Raw genomic sequence first — 6,873 nt, 5'->3', positions numbered from 1 at the left:
TCCCCCCCGGATGGCTCAGGGTGTGGGCCGAACAAAGAAGCAGCACTACTGCTGAAGAAAGAAGAAGAAAACCGGAAGCGAACGCAATGAGCAGCGGAGGCACAAGAGCACCTGTATTTATAGGGAATGACAGCACAGAAGAGTTCAAATCGGAGTCGGGAAGCAAAGGCGGTAGAGAAACACGCAGAGGCTTCCAGCAAAGCGGCAACCGCCAGCGCAGAAATACGCAGAGACTTCCATCGAAGCGGCAAACGCCAGCGCGAAAAGTGGAGAAGATGCAAACGGCAGCCAACCCAGCCAAGCATACGTGGCAAAAAGCAGAGATAAAAAAAAGGAAGTAGACAGCGGCGCATGCAGAAGAATCCAAACCAGGCGATAGACAAATTGGTCTCCCCCATGCAACCAATACGAAACTGAACATGGACACCCAATCGTCAAAGGCGGTCGTATTTTTTAATGATTCCCAGCGACATGCGCTCCGCTCACCCAGGCGTGCACACACCCACATCCCCCACTATTACACGTGTTGCACATTCATTGGACGATTTGTTATGATAGGAAAAAGTGGAAAAAACCAGAAAAACTAAACCTAGCCAGGTTTAGTATATGTAGAATTCTATCTTTCTTTGTATTCCAAGACGATCATGTATTCCTATATATATGCCTATGAGGCTCAAGCAATATAACAAAAATTCCACCAATCCCTCTCTCCCAGGGACGAAGCTAGAAAAAAAGTTTGATAGGGTCATGTGACAGTGGGGTCATCTTCCATAAATGAATAATAATTAGTACTAAACTAAAGAAGAGTTATCTAATTTCATTGGGGTCAATTGACCCCAATGCTTACCAAGCAGCTCCGTCCCTGCTCTCTCCCTTCCAACATGGTATCAGTTTCTGGGTTCTAAATCCTAGCCATCGCCGTTTCCGCACCTGCGCGCCGCCCCTGGGGCGGTCGGCCTCCATGACCGCCGCCGGGGTCCGCGCCGCCCGTACCTAGGGTTCGTCTACCAGTCGTGTTGACCGGCTGCCCTAGAGAGTCTTTTTCCCGAGCCCTTGCTCTGGGGTTTTCTCTCTCCCACCGGTCATCTTGATCGGCGGTTTCTTTTTGGTTTTTCGATCTAATCATGATCGGTTTGCATCGCCCACCATCGCCGACGAGCCTGTGCGCCTCTACTCCAAACTCGGCGCAACCGGCCGGCTACTTCACCGACCCGGCGGCTTAGAGCGTCGTTCGCGCGTCTGCCCGCTGGTCGCCCCGACCCGGCGGCCTCGCGTCATGTGGCGGCCCTTCACCGCTGCCGTTAACGCGCCGGCCCGCCCGTCGATCTACATCGGTCTTCACCGCTCTGCTCCGACTGGGACTCCTGCATCACCCTGATCCGGCGGCCTCGCGCCATGCGGCGGCCAATCATAGCCGCCCTGCCGCCAGCCATCGCCGGATTCATCTCGAACTCCGCCGCCATCCCGTCTCCACCGAGCGACATCCCCGACTTCGCGCGCGATCGGATTGATCACCCGCCGCCGCCGCGATCCGTCTCATCTACGCCGTGCGACTGACATGGCTAGTCGGTTGCGCGCACTCCGCAGGGCCCGTGAAGAGCATCCCCGAGTTCAGCGCGCCCCTCCACCGATCGAGCAACGGGCTGCCGCCGCGTCGCCCCTTCAGGCCACAGCGCTGCCGCCTCGTGGTTCTTCTCCTGGCTGCACTGACCCGCGTCACCGTTGCGTCGCCTCTTCGGGCCGTAGTACCGCGGCCCGCGGTCCACCGCCGCCCCGGGGCCGTCCGCTCCAGGCCGTCCCCATGGCTGCACAGACCCTCGCGCCACCGTAGCGAGCGTGGCACGCGGTTCACGCCGCCGTCCCGAGGCCGTCCCCGTAGTTACACTGAGCCGCGCTCCTTCGCCGCGCCGCCCCTTCGGGCTGTCGCGCCGCAGCCCGCGGTTCCTGCCGCCGTCCCGAGGTCTTCCCGCCGTCGCCCCGACCTGGCCGCCGCCGCTGCATAGCCCCTTCAGGCCATAGCGCCGCGGGCCGTGGTCAACCACCGTCGCTGCGTGTTGACCTTTCGTGGTATGCGCCGCACCGCCTCCCTTGGCGCGGGAACGCCACTGTCCGCGCTGGTCTTCGTCATGTTGTCAGGTTCTTCGCCTCCTTCGAGCATCGCCATCACACTCCTAACATAGCCGTCGCCGCCGCCGACAGGCCATCGCCGCCGCTCTTCTTCGGCCGCCGCCGCCGCTACCCCTATAGCCGCCGCAGCCGCCCATCCACCTCCCTTCGTCTTTGTCCAGCACCATCCCGTCGCCAGCATCGCCGTCATTTACCCTGACCGCTTCATCTACTCTAACAACCGTGGGCGACATTGCCCCCGCGCCGATTGGCGCCACAACCGTCGTCGAGTCCTTCTCTGCTGGCCTCTCCGACTTCTTTGACATGACGTACAGCTCGTGCAGGTCCCAGTCTACACATGCCCGGTGCTGGCAACACCGCCGCGTGCCTTCGTCCACAACGTGTCCCTGGGCCTGGCAAGCCTGGTGCGGCGATTCGTCAACTTCATCTTCGTCCATCTACGCATGCTCGGTGCTGGCAACACCGACGCGTGCCTTCGTCTGCTATGTTTTCCCGGGGTTGGCAACCTTGGCGCGACGCGTCGTTAACATCATCCTCCAGCGCACCACTACTTCGACACCACTACGCCCACGACTAACTCGGCGCCTCCTTGCGCCCGCGGCTCCACGGCGACTTCCTCGACACCGGTTACCCTGACTTGACATCGACCACGGCATTCTTCGCACGGCTACCTCGACCACGGCTCCACCACCCACGCTCTCGGCTATATCGACAAACGGCACAAAGGGCTACCGCCTGCTTGAGCAACCTCGACGGTTTTCACTCCAGCCACGACTCCGTGATGCATCGACTGTTATGACTGTGGGGGGTGTCCGTCAGCTTGCCTTCGGATTCTTCTTCAGTCTCACCGTCTGCGTCGCTACCGTTGTGACTGCGGGAGGATGTTGGGTATCGTGATTATTAGGAAAGTTAGGATACCGTAGGATATTATTCTACCTTGCCTTGTACTCTAAGATGATCATGTACTCCTATATATATGCCTATGAGGCTCAAGCAATATAACGACAATTCCACCAATCCCTCTCTCCCTTCCAACACCATCGACTCATCAATGTCGTGCTTCTGGCCGTTGCCACAAGAGTTGTTTGCATGGTTGTCGGAGGCATTCGGTGTCATCAGGCATATCTAGTTCTACTACCGATAGTTACTAGGGACTATACGCAGTGTCGCGGGAGCGCTCTACTTCCTTGGTTCGCGTCTTCGCGATGGCGAGCTACGTGAGCGGGCTGATATTGACAATGGTGCACAGGGCGACCCGAGACCAGGGCGGGCAGCCTAAGGGTGTGTTTGGTAGGGTGCATGGAGGGTGCATGAGGGCAAAAGTTCCCAATCCGACCCACTTTTGCTTGTTTGGTAGGATGCATAAGCTCACATGGGCTATGCTCATCTGATGCATAAAAGGGCCCTCAGCTATGCTCATCTCATACACCCCAGACAGGGTGCATGGAGGCAGCCATGTTGGCCCTGACACTCGTCCCCACCCACCAGACCATGTCCAGATATGTTTATATTTTCAAAAAATGTCAGAATTTAAAATTTTGTTTAAATTTTTGAAAAAGTTTAGAATTTCAAAATTTCTTTAAATTTTTGAAAAAGTTTAGGATTTCAAAATTGTTTACATTTTCAAAAAATGTTCATAATTTCAAATTTTATTTGAATTTTCAAAAAATCTTCAGAATTTTTTTTTTAAAAAAAACAACAATGTTCAGAATTTCAAAATAAAAAAATCTTTGAATTTTGAAAAATATCAGAAATTCAAATTTTATTTACTTTTTTATAAAATATTCAAAATTTCAAGGGGAGTATGGGCTTGTTGTACCTAAGTGGCTGGCTCGCGATCTGGACAAGGGGAGTATGGGCTTGTTGTACCTGGTCACCACCGTCATCGCCGCCGTGAACCTCGTCTACTTAATGGCCAGCACACTGCACACGGTGGTATAGGTTTAAGAAGTCCGACAACGACCAGGCCCACACGGCTGCGGTGACGTCAAGCTCGTTGACGACAACCAGAAGAAGGCCCACACCAACCTAGCTTAGGCCAATTCTTTTGACCATTCTGTTTTATTGGTTGGGAAAATTGTGTTTGGCAAAATACAAAAGTGTTGTGCTTACTACTCACTATCGTATCAAATACCTCTATGCTATCGTATCAATTAATCAGCCGATTTCCGATTAATCTCTTATCCTTAGCTGACCGAGACGGCAACGATAAGTGATATCATCAACATTGATTAATGTTGTAGACTCAATTCGCAAAAAAAATGTTGTAGACTCAAACAGGAATTGCATGACTATATTTATTTCTCTTTGAAGGCAAGAAAATATATGCTAGCAAGGAAACATGCTTAGTTGAAAGAATTTCATGGTCAATTTTGGAGTGTTTTCTATATAATCAATCAAAGAATTGAAGCCAGGTAATTAGCTTTGAAACAGTAGAGCCAAATTATAGACAAGCGAGTGTGCAAAGTCAGTCAATTAGCACTCAAACAGTAGCAAATCCAATAATTCACTAATTTCTAGGGAGAAGACTCACGGCCAGCTTTGCTAGAAAGCTTTGGCAGAAGACAATCAGCTAAAAAGAATTGAAGCCAGGTAATTAGATTTGAAACAGTACAGCAAAAATGAAATGACGCGCCAGGTAGGGGTCGAACCTACGGCCTTTCGCTTAGGAAACGGACGCTCTATCCACTGAGCTACAGGCGCTCATATGTTCCATTGTAGTGGTGTGGAACTTTCTAGCAAGTGGCGACTGAATCCATAAAAAATGACCCGGGTGCGGTGACGTCAAGCTCGTTGACGACAACCAGAAGAAGGCCCACACCAACCTAGCTTAGCCAATTCTTTTGACCATTCTATTTTATTGGTTGGTAAAATTGTGTTTGGCAAAATAGAAAAGTGTTGTGCTTACTATTCACTATCGTATCAAATACCTCTATGCTGTTGTCTATCTTTCAGCGTGTCCACTTATTTAATTTTTACTTACTACCTTGGCTTCAGGGTCATGTCAATACACTCTTTCTTCGGTTAGATTTGCAAAATATGACTTGTTTATATTATGGCTCGGAACTTCTGCAAGAGAGAGGAATTGTGGAAATGTACAGACATCTTGATCAAATTTTGGAGATGTGAGGAGGGAATTCCAATTAAATCAATCAGATTAAATGGATAAGATGAGAAATTATATAAAACCGCACTATAGTTTATAAGGCTTTTTCAATAATTAGGAAATTATTATTAAGAAGTATTTCGTCAAGCCATAATTGAAGTCGGTTGGCACTAGGTGTAATTTCATCGTATATATGATTTGCTTACTCAACTATACAATTCTATTTCTTTACCCTATTTGCAGCATGGATAACTTATCCTGAAATTTTTGCATATATAGGTAAAATAGAACTTCAATTTAACCATGGAAGCGAAACATAAATGTGAAACACTGGAGAGAAAACGACGCAACAAAGCGTGCACATCCACTTCTAATACATATTGTTCCAGATGGACGAGGCATAGAGGGGTCAATATTGTTCCATTCCAAATAGTCCTTAATGGCAACATGGTCGTGGGTTACAGATTTTACAATTCAAATCTACTGCTAGTCGATGCAGAGGGAGTGGGCGAGCAGGGGCCATGGCTCTCCTTGTGATTTGAGTCATTTTACAGTGCATCCGGACGATATGGACCGTCCGTCGGAACGAATTCGATGGTCCAGATCCGATGCAATATGCTGATGTTACGTGTATTATATCAGACTCCGAGGGGCATTTTCGGAAGAAAAAATATTTCGAACTGATCTGATTTTCCCTCCCAAATATTTCGAGGGTATTCTCGGTACAAATTTCAGGGCTATTTTCAGTTTGATTTTTATCCTGTTCGCTAGGGTTTATTCCTCGCCGCCGCTAGGGTTTTAATCCTCGCCGGCAGGATCTAGCCGCTCGTCGCGGCCCCTTACCTACCTCACCGCCGGCAGGATCTAGCCGCGCGTCGCGGCCCCTCCCTCCCTCGTCGCCGGCAGGATCTAGCCGCATGTCGCGGCCCCTCCCTTCCTTCACCCCAATTCCCTCGCGATCTCACACCACCTTTTCAACGAACACTAGAGAAGGCCCACTGCCCTCCCCGCGGTGGCCGCCGGTGAAGAGTCGGCGCCATCCCACCTCCCAGTCCTCCATGCGGGTGCCTATAGCCACAACGTTATAGGCAACCACTTTCCCACACCCCAATTGGTTGTTTGCGTCGTCTACACATATCATTTCTCCGCCATGGCTGCAGCTTTGATCTGGCCATGCATCTTATCCGATGGCAAGGTGGTTGGGTATGGATCATGTTCTGCGGGACTAGATGAAGCCGGCCGCCGGCCCCGACAGCCAGCCCCATTCATCCAGCCCCGACTGCATGATCTACGAACGTTCAATCGTTGCATTCAACATGTATTCTTTCAATTTGGCTGATAGGTGAGATTTGGAGATCCATAGAGATGATAAGCTATTAATTTTGGAATGTACTATAAACAATTTGGCTGATAGGTGAGATTTGGAGATCAATAGAGATGATAAGCTATTAATTTTGGAATGTACTATAAACAATTCATAGCTTATGTTGCTCAATATTTATGATGCTCGCTTCTTCTTGTGCAATTGCTGGACTGGGATCAACAGACTTGGCATGTGCTTTATATAAAAAATTAGATTCACATGGGATATCCACCTTTTCAAGATTGTTGTTAATTCTTATTATGATGTTTTAGCCTTG

The 6,873-nt window shown here is 50.1% G+C and overlaps 1 non-coding gene across 1 annotated transcript; it reads right to left on the bottom strand.

Moving 5' to 3' along the window:
* Positions 1-4,757: 4,757 nt before the first annotated feature.
* Positions 4,758-4,830, bottom strand: TRNAR-CCU (transfer RNA arginine (anticodon CCU)). Its single transcript has one exon. It is a non-coding gene; the product is annotated as a tRNA-Arg (tRNA).
* Between the last annotated feature and the right edge of the window lie 2,043 nt (positions 4,831-6,873).

This window comes from Triticum aestivum, chromosome 5B, assembly GCF_018294505.1.
Source record: "Triticum aestivum cultivar Chinese Spring chromosome 5B, IWGSC CS RefSeq v2.1, whole genome shotgun sequence".
Classification (NCBI taxonomy): domain Eukaryota; kingdom Viridiplantae; phylum Streptophyta; class Magnoliopsida; order Poales; family Poaceae; genus Triticum; species Triticum aestivum.
Note: the sequence above shows the minus strand (reverse complement) of the source record. Positions and strands in the feature narration are given on the sequence as shown.